Below are 18605 nucleotides of genomic sequence, written 5' to 3' on the forward strand. Positions count from 1 at the left end.
CTGGCCCCCTACTGACCCTTCTTTCCCCCGCCCCCCCCAGACTGCCATCCCCCTCTCTCTGCCCCCCAACCCCACCTACCCTGCAATGCTTCACTTCCCCAGCTCCAACCCCAACTCAGTGAGGATTAGAAGTAGGTTAACTCTGTTTCTCTCAGCACAAATGCTGCCAACATGCTGAGTTCTCCAGGCTCTGTAGTACTTAGTCTTTATTTAAAAATGAAATTCTAGAATAGTCCAGTACACATGTAGGAAATAAACATAGAGTCCATGTTGTGAAACTTGAAAGAGTTCAGAGAAGATTTACAAGGATGTTGCCGGGGTTGGAGGGTTTGAGCTATAGGGAGAGGCTGAAAGGCATGGGCTATTGTCCCTGGAGTGTCAGAGGCTGAGGCTTGACCTTGTAGAGGTTTATAAAATCATATGAGGGTGATGGATAGGATAAATGGGTCTTTTCCCTAGGATGGGGGAATCCAGAACTAGAGAGCATAGATTCAGGGTGAGAGGGGAAAGATATATAAAAGAGATCTAAGGGGCAACCTTTTCACACAGTTGATGGTGTGTGTATGGAATGAGCTGCCAGAGGAAGTGGTGGAGGCTGGTCCAATTACAGCATTTAAAAGGCATCTGGATGGATATATAAATAGGAAGGGTTTAGAGGGATATGGGCCAAGCGCTGGCAGGTGGGGCTAGATTTGTTCAAGATATCTGGTCATCATGGACAAGTTGGACTGAAGGAACTGTTTCGTGTTGCACATTTCCATGACTATGACTTTATGACACATGCAGGGAGTATTTTGTTCGCTTAATCAAATTCCAGATAATTGAATGCTGGATAACATAGTTTAGCCAAGTATTGGGACCTTGCGATTTTGCCGGATGATCCGAAATTCGGATAAGCGAATGCTAGATAATCAAGGTTCTTCTATAGTTTGCTATTGATTAGCAAGCTTGAGTACATAACACAATGTCTCTTTGCTTAAGTGGAAGAGTATGGTGCTGGAAAAGCACAGCAGGTCAGGCAGCATTCAAGGAGCAGGAGAATCTATGTTTCGAGCATAAGCTCTTCATCAGGAATGATGAAGAGCTTATGCTTGAAACGTCAATTCTCCTGCTCCTTGGATGTTGCCTGATCAGCTGTGCTTTTCCAGCACCACACTCTTTGACTCTGATCTCCAGCATCTGCAGTGCTTACTTTCTCCCATTGTCTTTGTTTAAGTCAGTCATATATAGTGAAGCTGAGGCCTCAGCATTAAGCAACTCAGCAGGTTTCACAGCATCCCTGTAGAGAAACAGAGTCAACACTTCAAATCCAAAAACAACTCTTCCTTGGAATCTCAATCATCATGGCAGATGGTGGAATTGAATTCAATAAATATCTGGAATTAAAGAGTCTAATGATGACCACAAATCCATTTTTGATTGTTGGAAAAATCTATCTGGACTTTCCTGACATCTAAAATATTAGAATGAATCCCGGGCTCAGGCTGCAACAAATACATAGCCAGAATGATTTCAGCCTTGTACCATTGTTCAACCCGGAATTCCAATTTACACTTCCACTCGAAGAGAACAATTGACCAAACCTAACACTCTGAAACTTTTACACCTTGGGTCACACAGCTCAGACAGTATGTGGCCTAGTTAGATACTAAACACTCAACTTCAACCAAAATACATTCACAGAGATACTGAACATTCAACTTCAATTGAAATCCGTTCATACGTGCTCATAACTATCGGGAAACCAATTAACTTAAAGGGGACACCAGAAACACAGTGGCAAGCACAGATTTGACACGAAGATAAGAGGCCCACAATCAGTATAATTGCAGGCCCTGACCTCACCTAAGGCAACCATCCCCTCACCTAAGGCAACCATCCCCAGGAGACATTCCAAGCAGCTACTCCAGAGAGGATTCCAAAGGGAGTGATCCCCACCACTGTCCCCAGGTGGTGTTTTCCACAGCTATTCCCCAGCAGTGATCCCCAGAAGAATTCTAACAGGTAATACCAGAGGCTATTTCTAAGAGATATGTCCAAAATGGGAATCCCAACAGCAATTCTGAGAACTACCAATACAGGCATATTCCGAACCGGGGAGTCAATGACAACCGATCACCACTAGCAGACCTAAGAACTGATAACGTCCAAGAACCATCGAGCCCACTGACAAGCCCTCATACACATCCTGAGGTGAGACCTGGGCCCACAAAGCCACCAGAAAGTAAGGAAGACCAAATACTTACCCGACAGATCCAATATGCATCGTGGAGGAAGTGAGGACTACAGATGCTGGCAATCAGTTGTGTGTGTAGCTGGTTTGGCGATGAAGGAGACCCAGCACCTGCATGTCCATGGCAGTGTGGGAGGGGGAATTGAAGTGCTTGGCCATGGGGCAATCCCACCGCTAAACCCCAACCATCCAACGCCTGGAGGAAGGACACCTAATCTTACTGGAGACCCTTGAGCCACACAGGATCAATGTGATTTCACCAGTTTCCTCATTTCTCCAAAACCACTTATCCCAAATCCAACCATCCAACTCGGTACCACTCTCATGAACTGTCCTACCTGTCCATCTTCCATCCCACCTATCTGCTCTGCCCTTCTCTTTGACCTATCACTATTATCCCCACTTTCACCTATCTATCACAGTCTCAGCTAACTTCCCATTCCCATTTATCTCTCCACCCTTTGGCTCACAAGCCTCATTCCTGATGGAGGGCTTTTGCCCAAAACATTGATTCTTCTGCTTCTCGGATGCTGCCTGACCTGCTGTGCTTTTCCAGCACCACACTCCTGACAATATGCATCCTACCATACCAGCAAACTCAACCCAGACTGAAGGCCTATGCAGTCCGAAGTCTTCATTCAGGCAGCAGGTACAGCAAGCAGGAACGGCCAGCTGTCTTTCAAAATCACCTTCCTCATAGTGAGCTTAAACTCCTGAGACTCGCAAGTTGTCCACTGTGGCAAGGAGTTTCAAAGACACAGTATTCAGCAGGGAGGGGAAGGCAGATGTTGACAGTGCCTGGGACCCGATGGGTAGAAAGCCTGACTAAAGTTTCTGGGTGATTAAAACTGGTTGTAAAAATGTTTAATCTGTGTTTAATAGTCTGTTTAATCACTATCCTCTGTTCTGAATTGGATGGTTGGATTTGTGATAAGTGGTTTTGGAGAGGGTGGGGGAGAAATGAGGAAACTGGTGAAATCCACATTGATCCTGTGCAGCTCAAGAGTCCCAAGGTGGAAGATTAGGTGTCCTTCCTCTAGGTGTCGGGTGGTTAAGGTTTGGCAATGGGGTTACTCCATGGACGAACACTTCAACTCCCCCTCCCACTCTGCCAAGTACATGCAGGTGTTGGGTCTACTCCATCTCCAAACCCTGGCCACCTGATGCCTGGAGGAATAATGCCTCATCTTCTGCCTTGGGACCAACAAACCACATGGGATCAATGTGGATTTTACCAGTTTCCTCAATTCCCCTCCATTCCCCTCCCCCCACCTTATGCTAGATTCAACCTTCCAACTCAGCACCGCCCTCAACTTGTCCTATCTGTCCATCTTCCTTCCCACCTATGTACTCTGTCCTCAGTAGAATTGATAGTGTTAATTTCACTGTTTATTGCATTTAACTTTATTTATTGTGTTATACTTACCTATTTGTAGTTAAATAAACGGGGAGATGTTTTTGCCCTGTCCACTGTCTAGAATCAGGGGTCTGTAGGAGATTTGAGCAACCTTAAATCAGCAAATTACTGATTGCAAACCAAAAACCTACACCAAGTATACTTTAATTACTGGTTACCCGTTATATACCTTAGTGTTATATCCTCAAAATTTCCTTTCATGTTATCAGACAGAGTCAACATGACTTTGATTTTGTAGCTGCGTTGTGAAGACGAATATCATTTGCCTAATAAATGTTAAGGTTAACTAGATGTAGACCTCTGTTTGCTATTCAAGAAAGGAAGGAAAGACAAATGTTACATTAACTAAGTTCTAATCTCTGGAATTTAGGGCATTTTGGAAAATCATATCTAATACATTCATGACACCTCAAGGTACCTCTTTTAGTACCTGAGTATAGAGGTCATCCGGTCAGGTGAATTCCCATCTTCACAATGGTGTATCCTCTATTGTTTTATGTGACACTACCGTTGTGCTGAATGGGCTAGATTTTGGACAGATTTAGCAGCTGTTGCAGTCTCTAAAATCTAGTAACTTTTCAAGAAAAAAACTAAATTGGCAGTTATAAACTGAAAAGGCTATTTAACAGGATTTTACATTTTTAAAAGGGGGGAGCATCAGACAAAATAGTGCTATTAAATTAATGATTTATCTTGTAAGCAGTTGTTGTTGAAACTAAAAACGCGAAGCATCATGCTTTGTGTTCTACTTTAAATTCTTTACTGAAATTATATTTTTTTAAACTCAGTTTTGTAGTTATTTGAAGTTATTCAATTCTGGAACCAAGCCCAGAAGTGCATCAGTTCTCCATTCTCTTGAATTCCCCTTAAATTTCCAATTTTCTTCTGAGGAGATTGTTTTTTTTTGAGGGTGGGGGTTTTCTTCCACTAGCATCCACAGCTAGGTAAATGCTCCCCGCCCTATTTCTGTACCTCTCAATTTAGATCTTCAGAGGCTGAGCATGAACTTCACTTGTATCCCTGTGCAGTGACTTCAGATTAAAAAAGCAATAATCCTGCTACCTGATAACACTCTGCTGATTCTCCTGGCTACTGCCAGGTGCTCTCACTGCGTTCTCCAGGCTTTGCTGTGCCCAGACTGACAACCTTCTTTATCCCCACAACTAAATACAGCAGAGACATGGTAAACAAAATAATTTTTCTCCCTAATTCCATCTCCATATTAATGTGGCATGAATGGTCTTTCTTCAGAGAGAAATGCAAATTCATTGTCATTAAGCTTAAAATGATCTGTGATCTGAAAAGCACATGGATACTTTAAAAGCTCTGTTTGTCCGTTAGCCTCCAATCGTCACTGATCTTGGATAGTACGAACTCTGGCAAGCAGACTATCTCAAGATAGCTAAAATCTTAATTGTTTAACTTTTAACACCTTCACAACTGGGGAGGTGATGGCCTACTGGTATTATTGTTGGATTGTTAATCTAGAAACCCAGATAATGTTCTGGGAACCCAGGTTCGAATCCCACTATGAGAGATGCTGGAATTTGAATTCATTAAAAATATGAAATTAAGAATCTAATCATGACTATGAATTAATTGTTGATTGTCAGAAAAATCTATCTGACTTCACTAATGTCCTTTAAGGATGGAAACTGCCATCCTTACCAGTCTGGCCTACATGTGGCTTCAGACCCACAGCAATGTGGATGACTCTTAACTGCCCCGAACGATTCGAGATGGGCAATTAATGCTAGCCTAGACAGTGATGGCTGCATCCTGTGAATGAATAAAAAATAATATGGCTTTATTAATAGAACATGGGTCTCTGATTTATATGCAGTTTCTCAGGCTTGTCTGCCAGCACCAGAGAAAATTTTTTTTAATCCATTTTACATTTAAAAATTTCCAATTTTCAAACTAAAAATATCACTTGGAACATAACTAAAAATTTGAGGAAATATGGATCATTGTAGCAATGGCAGAATTATATTGCAACACACTTTCTGATCTTGTGGGCTGGATAATGCTCATTTTACAATTACTCTAAAGCCAGGGATAAACTCTGGTTCAATGAAACGATTATGCCTGGGCCGCAACCAGGCAAATCTAAAAATTAGGTGATAACTTGGTGCAGTTGTAGCGCAGAACAGCATGCATATTAAATATTGGAGCAGAATACTGTAAGAAGAGGTAAAAACAATGACTGCAGATGCTGGAAACCAGATTCTGGATCAGTGATGCTGGAAGAGCACAGCAGTTCAGGCAGTATCCGAGGAGCAGTGAAATCGACGTTTCGGTCAAGAGCCCCAGCAGAACTCAGTGATCCTGTAGCCAATGGGATCAAACAAAAGCTCTGCAATTCTGTCACATCTATCACATATAGCTATCAGCAATTAAACAACGGTAATGATGCTGAAGCCCCATGAATATCATATCTACTCTCATTAATTGAGTCCAACACATGAGTATAAATGCCAAGGCAGAAGAATTTGCAATCATCTTCAAAAGGTAGCTGAGGACACTGGATACAAAAGCTGTGGGTCTCAACACATCTCATCAAAGTTTGTGAAGACTTGCATTTCAAAAGACTAACAACGTCCACGGCAAAACATCGTTCTTGAATTGTGGTCCATGGCTGTAAATATTTACTGCTGTCACCAGTAAACTACATCCAATATGCTTAACCAAAAAAACCTGCAACCTGCCAAGGCGTCTTTGACAGCACTTCCCAAACCACAACCATTAGCATTAGAAGAATAAGGTGTACCATAATTTGCAAAATCTCCTCCCATTTCGCATGTCATCCTGTCACAGGAAAATCATGGGAGTCCCTTCCTAACAATTTAAGGGAGTATCTCCTTCACATGGATTGCAATAGTTACAGAATGTGGCTTACCAAATCTTCTCCGAGGCAAGTCGAGACAGGCAAGTAATCTTGATATTGTCAGTAACACTATCATGCTGCGGCTGAATGTTAAAATATTTTCTATTTTTTAAAAAAATGCTGTTAATTTATTTGTTTTAAAGTGAGCACAATCATAAATCATCTCATTGTCATTGATATTTAAATCTGAGTTCTCACTTGTGATTTCTATTCCTTCACACTGACGGTATTTTGTAGTTTAATAAGTAAAGATTTGGGTGCTGGTAGGAATCCAATGTCAAATAACTTTAATTCTTATACAGCTTACCCATGGATGATGCAACAGAATGATTTGGTTCATGCAGCACAAATCAATACCTTTAGGAGATGGAAAGAGAAATTATTGGAATAAAGAATAAATTATTGTAGCCTCACTGAACTGACAAACTAAAACACATTAAACCATCAATTGTGTATAAGCTTTGTTAGATTATTTTAAAAATGTTTTGAAATGAACTGTTTAGTCTCTGTGCATAAAGAAAGATAATGACTGGTCTCAAGCAATATGTGCTTGGAAAGTTTGGCAGTTGCCTAATTACCTTAGCATCATACAGATGAGTAAACGTTTAAGAACCACACCTTGAAGTGGAATGTGATGAGGCAAAAAGTGGGAATACAGCAAAAAAACCCCACAAATTGCTTCTTATCTCAGTGTCCAGGAAATTAAGAAATTGCTGTATCACACAGACTATGAAGAAACTAATGTCCCAAGCAACCCATCTGTACCTTGGATGCTATTTCACTCAAGGAAGTGTTTATAATCTGTTTTTGTGGTGCGTTCCCCAAAGCACTCAATTGTAGCTCTCAACAGTGAGCACAACAGCATATATATATGAAATGCCTTTTTGTCCTCTGAGGGGATCAGGTGTATGAACCAAACACTTCAAACAACCCCAATGGAAATATTTGATGGGTAAAATGTCACTTTTTAAAACTCTTTCTGTAATAACTACCCATGCTTGACATAAATTAAACATGAATTAACAGCTCAGTGTAGTTTATTATAATATATATTAAATAACCGGTACAACTGAGCCAATTCTCTCAAATTTGTTTGCCCATCCAGTCAACAACGTCATATATCTCAGTTCCAGAGTCTTTCAAATAATTTAAGAATGCTAGTCAGAGATGGATTTTTAATCAATAAAAGAATCAAGATTTATGAGGAAAAGTCAGGAAAGTGGGATGAATAAGTAAATACCAGACTGGCAATGATCTTGTTGAACGACAGAGTAGACACGATAGGCTGAATGGTATATTTCTGCTCCTGGTCTGATGATCTTGTAGCTTCTCCACTTCCAGCATTTAGACTGATTTTGCCAACGGCAGACACAACATGCTGTGTTCCTTGGGCACGGTCTTTGAAACTAAACAAGTCTGCAGAATGACCTCAACTATCCCTTGATGGCGTAGATCCACTAATATCTTCAACTAACAGGAAAAGCTGCAGCAACTGCTCCCACCTCCTGGATCCATTCTCCATCATTGTCAATCTGCTGACTCGGATCATTGTCTGAGCTTGGATTGCTCAGTTGTTTTTTTTTCTAATTCCACCCAGTTTATTTCTCCTGGAGTTTGGATTGCAGTCTCTGTTTTGCTAGCAGTCCGAAGGTTCACTTTGCGCTATCCATTCACTTAAGGTGAGTATCTCAAAGAATATAAACTTTGAAACCAGGGATTTCGTTGCAACAATGAATATCTGAAGAGACTTCAAGAAACATTTCCAGATAATCTAAACACATATGAAGCAGTTAAGCTAAAGCTTGGTTCGTCTTTTAAGATGTCTTACCAGTTGAAAAAAAAGGCAGACAAGTACAGGGAAGGAACATCAGAGCTTAGAATGTAGTCTGTTAAAGGTAAGGCCAACCGTGTTGAAGTAGGTAAGATCAGGGGTGCTCAAGGGATGGGGATTAGATGGGCACCAATATATTAGGGGGTCATAGTGCTGGAGGTGTTTAAAGGGTTAGGCAGCGCTGATGCTTAAGGGAAGGTTTGAAAGCAAGGAGAAGTTTAAAACAAGTATTGCTTGACCAGAGCTAATGTAGATCATGAACACATTTATTCATTTGTGGCTGCAGTTCCTTTAATTTGTTCATTTGTTCATGTGCCTTTCTATTGCTTTAAATGATTTATTACTGTGCCTGTTCTGTAAACTTAACTGCTATTTAAAAAAATGACTTTTTGATTCTGTGTATTTTTCTATTAAATTTTCAAGTATGGATAAATTTTAAGACCAAGATATTTTTGTTTGAATAGTGGATTTGTAATTCACTGTTCTAAGGATTTTGATTTTCCACGACTGTAGACTGAAACCAGTATACTGTGCCTTAGGTGATGTCAGACCTTTTATTCAGTATGTGATTAATTGACAGCTTAATTGAGAAATTTTCTGACCACTGTATATCACAGCAACAAAATTTAAATTTGTCTGATTCAAATACGCATTGAAAAAACATGAAATTGAATAGCCCCAGGAAATAAATTCTGTGCTTCTGCTATGCTCTCTCTCTCTCTCTCTCAGGATGACGTCAGAACTCATGAATACAAGCAGCTCTTCTGAGTTATGGGCCTTTCCCATCAGTGGAAGAATCTAAGTAATGCAGCATTACTACTGCAATTTCCTGTTCTGTGAAGGGAGAAGGATGTTGATCGTGAATTGAGTGGTGCAGATGTGGGATTGCTGCTTGTACGTAGTTTTATAGCTACGGCAATAATGCTGTCAATTTATGTGGAACCTTAGTATATTCTTGCATATTTTGTCTGAAGCACATTGTAGAAAATTGCTAATCTGATGTACATCTGAAGACTCCACATGAATACAAGCAGATATTATTGGTGTTTTTACAGTGCAAGATACTATGATTCGTTTTAAACCAAGAAGCCAGTGTACAACACCTTACTTAATTTGTAAGTAGGTTAATAATTTCTGGAAATTTTAAATGAAATTGTTTTGTATTGCATTTGTAATAATTTGTCTGAGGTTGAACCATAGTATGTTCACTTCTCAATGTCGCTAATTTGAGTATGTATCTATCTTTGATTTTAATGCTTGAAATTAAATGACCATTCTTGATATGGTAAAACAATCAGAACAGCTACAAGAATATTTCTTGGTCTTTATGTATTTATTTATATCAATTTGAGACATATGTGAATGAGCAGAAATATAAAATATGCATTGACATAGTTCTGAGGTTTGATGTTGGGCGTAGCTGAGTAGTTCAGTGGAATGGTTTTTTAAAATAGTTATTATTCTTGTCCTAGTGTAGAGGATTTGAGAATAATTTGTTTGGCAATGTTGATATTACTGCCATGAACAGCTGCATGAAGTTATGCAACCTGTGCTTATAATTTAACCCATGAATCCCTTTTGAGGTACAGTATTGTAAGTGACTTTTTTTTGGACTCGTAATCAGTGGACTGAACTAATGATCCAAAGACATGCATTCAACACTTACAATGTCAGCTGTCACATTTAAATTTGGTTAATTAAATAAAATCTGGAATAAAATATTAGCATTAGTAATGGAAATAATGACATTGTAAGATTGCTATATCACTGATTTCTGCTCTCAGCTGAAGCAGTAATTGGCTTGCTAAAGTTATAAACACATACACATTTATGATTTCTGTTTCTTGGGCTTGTACTGAGTTGTGTTTTTGCTTTATGTACTGGACATGCTAATAGGCCAAGGACCAGGATGAAATCACATCATAGCCAACTACTACGTGCAATTTGACAGAGGCATGTTAGAAATAGGTTACATACAAAGTAATCCGTAGCAACATATTTATTTAACAGTTCAGAATGCAATCTGAGATTTTCAACTAAACTGAAGCCATGCTACTTAATCTGTTACTTGTCAGTAACACAATAAGTAATAAACATGGTAGCAGTGGTGAGATTTTTCTTAAACAAAAACTGTGATGTGTGCCTGGAAATTCCAAAAGCCTCAGACAAGACTCAAAGCAGCATCTACACAGGAACTTCAGAAAGAGTTCCATCTGAATTTAGGCTCCTCAAATAACAATGGAACTGTGCTTTTTAGACTTAGCTGTTGCAGAACTTCTGTCCGCCTTTCTTTATTCCCTTTTGATTTTCTTTTTTTCTTCTTCCTTTCTCGCTGGGAGTGGTCTCCTTTCTGAGGGAGGTTGGCGATGGAGGAAGCTGTGCCCTTCCCGGGATGGGCGACAAGAACGGTCCAGTTCCTGGGGTGTTGATGACAGTGGGTTCCTTCAATGAAATGTCGGTCTTGGGAGGCGGCAGTAGCAACTATGTAAGTCAGAATGAGACACTGGCTGAATTAGCGCAGTGGGCCCTGCATCAAGTTTGAGCACTCTTTGGGACCCAGTAGCTTTAGCGGAAGCTGCACTGCTGGGATCAATTCAGCATGGGCTCATGGTGACGACTAGTGGAGACAAGGTACTGAAGAATGATAACATGGTTCCAGCGACATTGGCATGGCTCCAGGATATGGCTGGGTCTGGATACCTGATAGTAGAGATGGTGCCATTCCAGTTGTGGTGCCACGTGGGACTTTAGGGCACCTGAGTGTCCACAGACTGAGGGATGAACTTTGTAGCGTTGTTTATCTGGCAGCAAGGACCAGTGGTGGAGGTGGGGGAGTGATCCGGGCCTTTCCTTTTCTTTTGGTTGCTCTTTTAATCCTACATTTTGAATTCTAAGATGGTACTGAAGAATAGTGACTTTGTACACTTTTCACTGTACTTAAGTATGCGTGACCATAAAAATCTAAATCTAAATAAGGGAGCTGTGAAAATAAAGATAGCTACTGGAAATAAGGGTTTCACAGAGTCAACACTTCAAAATGACGAGGGAGATCTGGGTAAGCTATGGGAAATGCTGGTAAATTAGCTTTGTGTAAATTGGAATTCAGTGCCTAAAGCTGATGTCTTGCTGGCAACAATCATAGGATCAATTGATCTGCTTGTCAGTAGTGTCATGATAAGGTCAAGGACTGTGATTTTTACAGGTTGAGCTGCCTGGGTGGATAATAGGTAATGAAGCTTTAAATACATCTTTCATACCATTTCAGAAAGACCGCTCTATGAGAAAGAACATTTGTGACATCAGCACATTGCTTAAAGATGGAGGAAAATATTGTAGTCTGATAACAGCATCTGCAAGCATGAGGTCTAGTTATCAGTAGCTGAGAGACGGAAAGCAGGTTATGGAGTAAGTACAGTCTGTTCTATATGCCTTCAAATCATCCTGCATTCCAAGATCTTTGCATGCTGAGGCAAGAAAGGACAATTGCAAGAAAGCTGAGTCCAAAGGTATAACCAGAGGCTACAACTGAATGTGGCCAAACCAAAAATATGTAGCAAGTTGGAATGCAGCTGAAATCTGCATAAACACCAGATATTATGATCCCAGCAGATGATACTATTCGACAAGTCAGATTGCAGAATGAAACCTGACTTGATAGACTATATGTTTAATTATTTTTGTTTTGTTAGTGTGGTTAGTTTAAGAACAGCTTCTTCCCTGCTGTTATCAGACTTATGAATGGATCTCTCATACATTAAAGTTGATCTTTCCTCACACCTTCCCATTTTCCTGCATTTGGTCCATATCCTTTTAAACATTTACTATCCATGTACTTGTCCAAATGTCTCTTGAATGTTGTATTGTACCCACCTCTACCACTTCCTCTGGCAGTTTAATGACATCCTTCCTATTAGCAAGGTGACCAAAATCGCATGCAGTACACCAGATGTGGTCTTACTAATGTCTTGTACAGCTGTAACTTGAAGTTACAACTCCTGGTTCTCAATACTTTGACCGATGAGGACAAGCGTCTTCACCACTCTGTCTACTTGTGACGCCACTTTCAAGGAACTATGTACCTGCACCCTTAGGTCTCTCTGTTCTACAACATTCCCCATGATCCAATCAGTAACTGTGTAAGTCCTGCCCTCGTTTGTGTTAAGAAAATGCAACACGTCACATATATCCAAATTTAACTCCATCGGTTATTCCTCAGCTCACTGGTCCAGTTGTTCAGTAACCTGTTGTTGTACTCTTAGATAACCACCTTGACTGTGAGAAATACCGTCAATTGTGCTGTCACTGAAACATATTTGCATGAGGCTGTAGTTGTTGTTTAACAACAGAACATAATTTTTTTGTTGAGAGAAAACAAACCACTTAAACAGTTAAAAAAATTTTAATACAGACATTAACACAAAGTTTCAACTTGTTTCCCAGCACAATCTGTTAGATAGTCTCATTCAGAGCAATTATACTCTTATTTCAACTGTAAGTTTCTTGTTAATTGATTCCTTCCATTTTGTTTCTTGAAACGTAGAGATTTTTATGATTCCTCTACAATTCTGATGGCTTAAATAATTCAACTCTAACATTCTGAAGATTTTTATCCCAGACACACTTGGCTTTGGCTTCAGACTCAAAAGAAAGTACTGTTGCTACAGTGGCTGGTTTCCTCTGCTCGGAGGGAAATTAAAAGTCTTGTTTCTGAACTTGATTCTTAATTCTTCTCAACTAAAATGCTGGTGATTTCTGCTCTGAAATTTAAAAAGAAGGTATTAGTTTAATGTGTTTCCAGTGCCTGCCATAAACCCAAAAGTGTAGTCATCTTATTCTATTAATTCATGGTCAGGATTCTCCCATGCCTTTAATTGCAGTTACATGTCTTCTAAGAACTTGTGCACTTAGGTCACTGTTCCAGAATCGATAAAATATGGGGTTGAATAAAGCACAGCATCCTGATGAAGGGTCCTGCCTGAAACATTGATTCTCCTCCTCCACTGATGCTGCTTGATCTGCTGTGCTTTTTCCAGCTCCACGTGCTATCGAATTTGACTTTCTAACATCTGCAATTCTCACTATCTTCAAGTCACTGTTCCAGAATAACTTCCTAACATTAACACACTTTTTAAAAAAAAACTCAAGAATCAAAAACAATAATATGTTTTACATGCCTGTCATCACAAAGCACCTTTATAAGGTTAGCAGCTAAATGTACCAAGGTGAAGATTCAGAGTGAAAAAACCTTCAACCAGAAGGCAAATAGGCAATCTACATTCTGAATGCAATACATTGTACAGATAAGAATCAAACAGCTTCAAGTCTTTTTTTGTCACTTATAACATTACATACAAAGTGAAATTGCCAAACAGAGGCCAAAGTTGATATCGGAGCTATTGCCAAATTCTGCTCGTCCAGTTAGAATCATGGAGTCATAGAAGTGTACAGCACAGAAACAGACCCTTCGGTCCAACTTGTCCATGCCAACCAGATATCCCAACCCTCTCTCTGAAAACGTTGTTCCTTAGGTCTCTTTTATATCTTCCCCCACCTCACCCCTAACCTATGCCTTCTTTCCTAAAGGATGTGTACTTGGATCATTGGAGGTCGATTATACAAGCTACGAAGGCAAAACTTAACTGCATATTATGGGGCTTGTATTGCTTGGGTTGGTACATTGATGATGAAATGTAGGTATGATAATTGTGCATGGCGATCACAAATATTTTACTTGGACATGAATGACCAGCACTAACAGGATTCCTTGCGTGCTCTGATGAGGTTAGGTGGATTCGTCATGGTAAAATGCCCTGCAGTTTCCAGGAATATACAGGTTAACTGGATTAGCCATGGTAAATGTGGGGTTACAGGGATAGGGTGGTGTCTGGGTCTCAGGATACTCTTTGGAGGGTTGGTGCAGACCTGATGGGCTGAATGGCCTCTTTCTGCACTTCAGAGATTCTATTCTGTGATCTTAATTTCGTGACTACTCATGAAATCACTAAGATGCAAATTGCTGCAGAAGAAAAGCAAGCATAGTCTCACTGAGTCAGTTCAAAATGTAATACAGTTGTACCAGGATAAATTCAGTGGCATAGTGAAGCTGTGTTGCATCTCAGAAGGTGCAATTCCATTTGACCCTCTCAAAGTGCAGAGTTCACCTACAAGAGAGGCTTAAGAGTGAGCTGGGTGATATGGAAGGTAATGGCATAAACTACCACGTGCATAAAATTGCAACAGTCTGTGTGTTGTGTGCATGCTTAAGAAAGATGCTATAGTGTCACATCTGGATTGGCTTTATTCAGTAATCAAGTAGGGAAACTGCAATATTTTATATGTTCAGAATCAAATATACTTAGCAAAAATACAATACTCAGTTTTCATTTTATACCTTTTTAAATGCAGAGACAGGCTGTCACAGTTTAAAGCAGTGGTTCTCAATTTCTCTTGGTTGAAGAGTCCCTCTTCCTGATGACTTAGTAATGTATTTTCTTTCCAGGAATATGGAAGTTGTACATGTAAATAATGTTTTGATAATGTTTTAAAGATGACAGTTTTTTTAGATACAGCCATCTGTGAGGTGGGTGTGTGTGCTGTTCATTGCAGTATCTGTGTGTTTTCACTTGATGTTTGACAATGACACCTGTAAACTGATGAAACGTTCTGACCTGAAATATCGACCCTCCTCCTTCTCTGATGCTGCTTGGTCTGCTGTGCTTATTCCAGCTCCACTCTTTTGTCCACTCCACTTGAAAATTATTCACCTGCTGCCAAAGAGGCCTGTACTATGCTTTCATTGCTGCCATAACCATGAAATGATGTTTCACAAATCTACATTGTTTGGCCATTCTGGATACTTTGCAACAATGGGTGACCAAAGTGGGGTCATAGATTTATGAAACTCATTTTGGTGAGTAGGTTCACCAGCTCTTGTAATGTTTTTCCTCTAGGCAAGAAGCTGGCATAGCAAATGTGAAGAACTGTTCTCAAACAGAATTGTGTATATAACAGGTTTATATGAACACTGCAATACTGTGCCCATGTTGCAAAATGAAAAAAAAAAGTCCTTTCTTTCCAACATTCGACTGTCTGTCTGCATCCAGAAACTCATTAATGGCAAGAACCCATTTCAATCTTCATTTCTCAGCTGACGACTTCAACTCTTAATTTTCTTAACTGTTGTGAGCTGGTTACTTAGTTTGAATATGATTATGTTGTTCCCTCATATTGATAAGTTTTGTGTATTTAACAGGTTAAAAATGTTAGCAAGGCATGTAGGTTTTGCAATACATAATTGGTCAGATAATATACTGAAAGACATCTCAGAATTACAGAGCTCGGTGGCTTGACTATGCTACAAGATAGCCAATGTTCTTTTGTATAAAACAACATTTTTTAAAATGTTCTACACAAGTTTCTGAGCATAGCTGCCAACAGTTGCAAATTCACGAGCCTTGATTTACAAAATTCCCAGCTGTGACAGCTGCATTTAACACAGCATGTAATTTTGGTAGCATTCTTTTTGAACCAAAGGCTTAGCAATGTGACATACAGTGTTAGAATTGAGGTTTCTGCTGTTATTCTTGCAATAGCAACACTCCTAATGCCTAGTGCAGTAGCTGAAATTATATGCAAATAGTAACAAGATTGTCTCATTTAAGTCATTTGGATTCCATGAAATATTCGCTCTCTTTTTATTGATTAGATTATCTACAGTTTGGAAATAGGCCATTCAGCCTAACAAGTCCACACGGATCCTCCGAAGAGTAACCCACCCAGACTCATTTCCCTTTGACTAATGCACCTAACACTACGGACAACTTAGAATGGATAATTCACCTAACCTGCACATCTTTGGATTGTGGGAAGAAACCGGAGCACCCGGAGGAAGCCCATGCCCACACTGGGAGAATGTGTGAACTCCACACAGGCACCTGAGGCGGGAATCAAACCTGCGTCCCTGGGGCTGTGAGGCAGCAGTGCTAACCAATGAGCCACTGTGCCACCCCTTTTTCTAAGCGAGAGGTTTTGCTCGTGCCTGATTTAAAAAAAAACTTCTAAAAAAATTTTGCTTTGGGAAAACTAACAATTAAAAGCTAATAAATGTGTTACGTGATCAGCATTAGTTATTCCACTGAAGTGAATTGCAAGCTGCTCATGTTTAAGAAGCTTTTCTGTGAATTGACATTTATCTGAGCATTGTTTGTGAGGTATGACTCTGTTAGAAGTACTTGTGTTTCTTGATTTAGAAGATTGATTTCAAGTAAAGTCATAAGATGGACATTGAGCCCATCATCTCTTTGTGAACTATCTGCAAAAGCAGCTAGTTTCACTTCTTTTTCCAGATGCTACATATTTTTCCCCTCAGCAATTATTCAGTTCTATTTCAAAAGCCACCACGTTCTTAGACAGTGCATTCCAGATCCTAACCATTTCTAATTTGAAAGAATCTACTTCATGTTTCTTTTGGTTCTAGATATTTTCCTAGTAAATTTCTTCAGAGATGTTATTACATACCCCTGGATCAGGTGGGACTTGAACTCAGGTCTCCTGACTCAGAGTCAAAGGCATTACTACTCCACAACAAGAGCCCTTTACCTTTCGTTTTGTTGCCAGTCAACTTAATTGGTATCATCTGGCTCTCGACTTTTCCACCAATGGGACCAATTTATCTATTTATTCTGCCTGGACACCTCTTGTTTTCAAGCACCCCTTCTCCTTTCAGTTTGTGAATCATGATATAACTGATCATATAGGTACATGGGAATAGGAGTAGGCCTTTCAGCTCCTTGAGCCTGTTCCACCTTTCAATGAGATCATGGCTGATCTGTGGCCTGAATCTGTATACCTGCCTTTGATCCATATCCCTGAATGCCTTTGCTGAAAAAAAATGTATCTATCTCAAATTTAAAATTGCTAGCTGATCTTGCATCCACTGCAGCATGTGGAAGAGAGTTCCAAATCTCTATCACCATGTCTGTGTGTAGAAGTGCTTTTTAATATCTGTTCTGAACATTCAGTTTCTAATTCTCAGGCTATGTACCCTAGTTGTAGAATCCTCCAATTGGTTGAAGTAGTTTACCTTTCTCTACTCCCTGGAATCAGTTATTTGAGAAAGCAGCAGCCTAGAATGGGCATTTGAAGAGACTGGTCTGAGATACAAATTACTGTATTTGACAATTTACTGTGTGCAGAAGTAAATAAAGAAGTGTAACAGTACGTAAGGAAATGTCAAATTCTGCATAGAGATAAGGGGAAAGCAGTTACAGGAACACTATATGTGCAGGTACTCACAGCCTGAGAAATTTCAGACCGCTAACAGTACTGGCTTAAAGCACATCACCCCTTGAATCATTCGTGTAAATCTTTCCTGCACCCACTCTAATACGTCGCATCCTTTCTGCTAGTGAAGTCTGGAATTGGAGACAAACTCCAGTTTAGACCAAGTCAGCTTTTTATAAATATTCTTCATAATCTTGTTTTGTCAGTTTGCTTCTAGACCCTTTTAGAATTATATTCTTTGGTTTTATGTTGCTTCGTCATTCATTTCACCAAAATGTCACTGAACACTTTGCATTAAATGCAAGTATCTGTCCATTTCATCAATCTTTGTTCTGTTTTTTGTCACATTTCCTAATACTTCCAATTTTTGTGGTGTCCTCAAGTTTTAAAATTGTGCGCTATGCACCCAAGTCTGGGTGATGAATATATAGTCCAGCAGTGATCGTAATATTAACTTATGGGTAACTCCACCGTATACCTTTCTTTACTATCTCTGTTTTCTGTCACTCAGCTGACTTTTGTTGATTGACTTGCACTATCTTTCTAAATCCATGACCTTTAAACTTGCTCTCCTCATGTTTTCTGTTCTTCATTTACTACTTCCTGTTGGTCTCAGAGCTACTCATGGCTTCAAAGCACTACTTGGCTAAAAAAACGTATTGCATTGTCTGGTGATCATGATGTGTTATATAAATGCAAACTTTTCTGAAAGATTCTGGAAGTACTTGCAGTGGCCAGATTAGTTAGTTTTGTATATTTTTCTGTTTTAAAATAATTGACTCATACACTCAGTGTATGTCAAAGCTGCAATGAAAACCTGGCCTTCCCATGGAAGGCTAACTCATGTTCCCTTTTAAGATGACCAGGAGCACCATTTCATTTTACTGCAAATTCCCCAGATGCACAAAAGCAATTTCAGCTCTCACACACAGTTTCACTGTACCTAGTCCAGAGA

At 39.7% G+C, this 18605-nt stretch overlaps 1 long non-coding RNA gene across 1 annotated transcript in view; it reads left to right on the plus strand.

Moving 5' to 3' along the window:
- Window positions 1-9315, plus strand: part of LOC132824183 (uncharacterized) — a 75860-nt gene extending 66545 nt beyond the window's left edge. Inside the window, exon 3 of the long non-coding RNA XR_009645644.1 lies at window positions 9098-9315. This is a non-coding gene — a long non-coding RNA (uncharacterized LOC132824183). The remainder of the gene's footprint in view (window positions 1-9097) is intronic.
- The last annotated feature ends 9290 nt before the right edge of the window (window positions 9316-18605 follow it).

The sequence above is a fragment of the Hemiscyllium ocellatum genome, chromosome 18 (genome assembly GCF_020745735.1).
Source record: "Hemiscyllium ocellatum isolate sHemOce1 chromosome 18, sHemOce1.pat.X.cur, whole genome shotgun sequence".
In the NCBI taxonomy this organism is placed as follows: Eukaryota; Metazoa; Chordata; class Chondrichthyes; order Orectolobiformes; family Hemiscylliidae; genus Hemiscyllium; species Hemiscyllium ocellatum.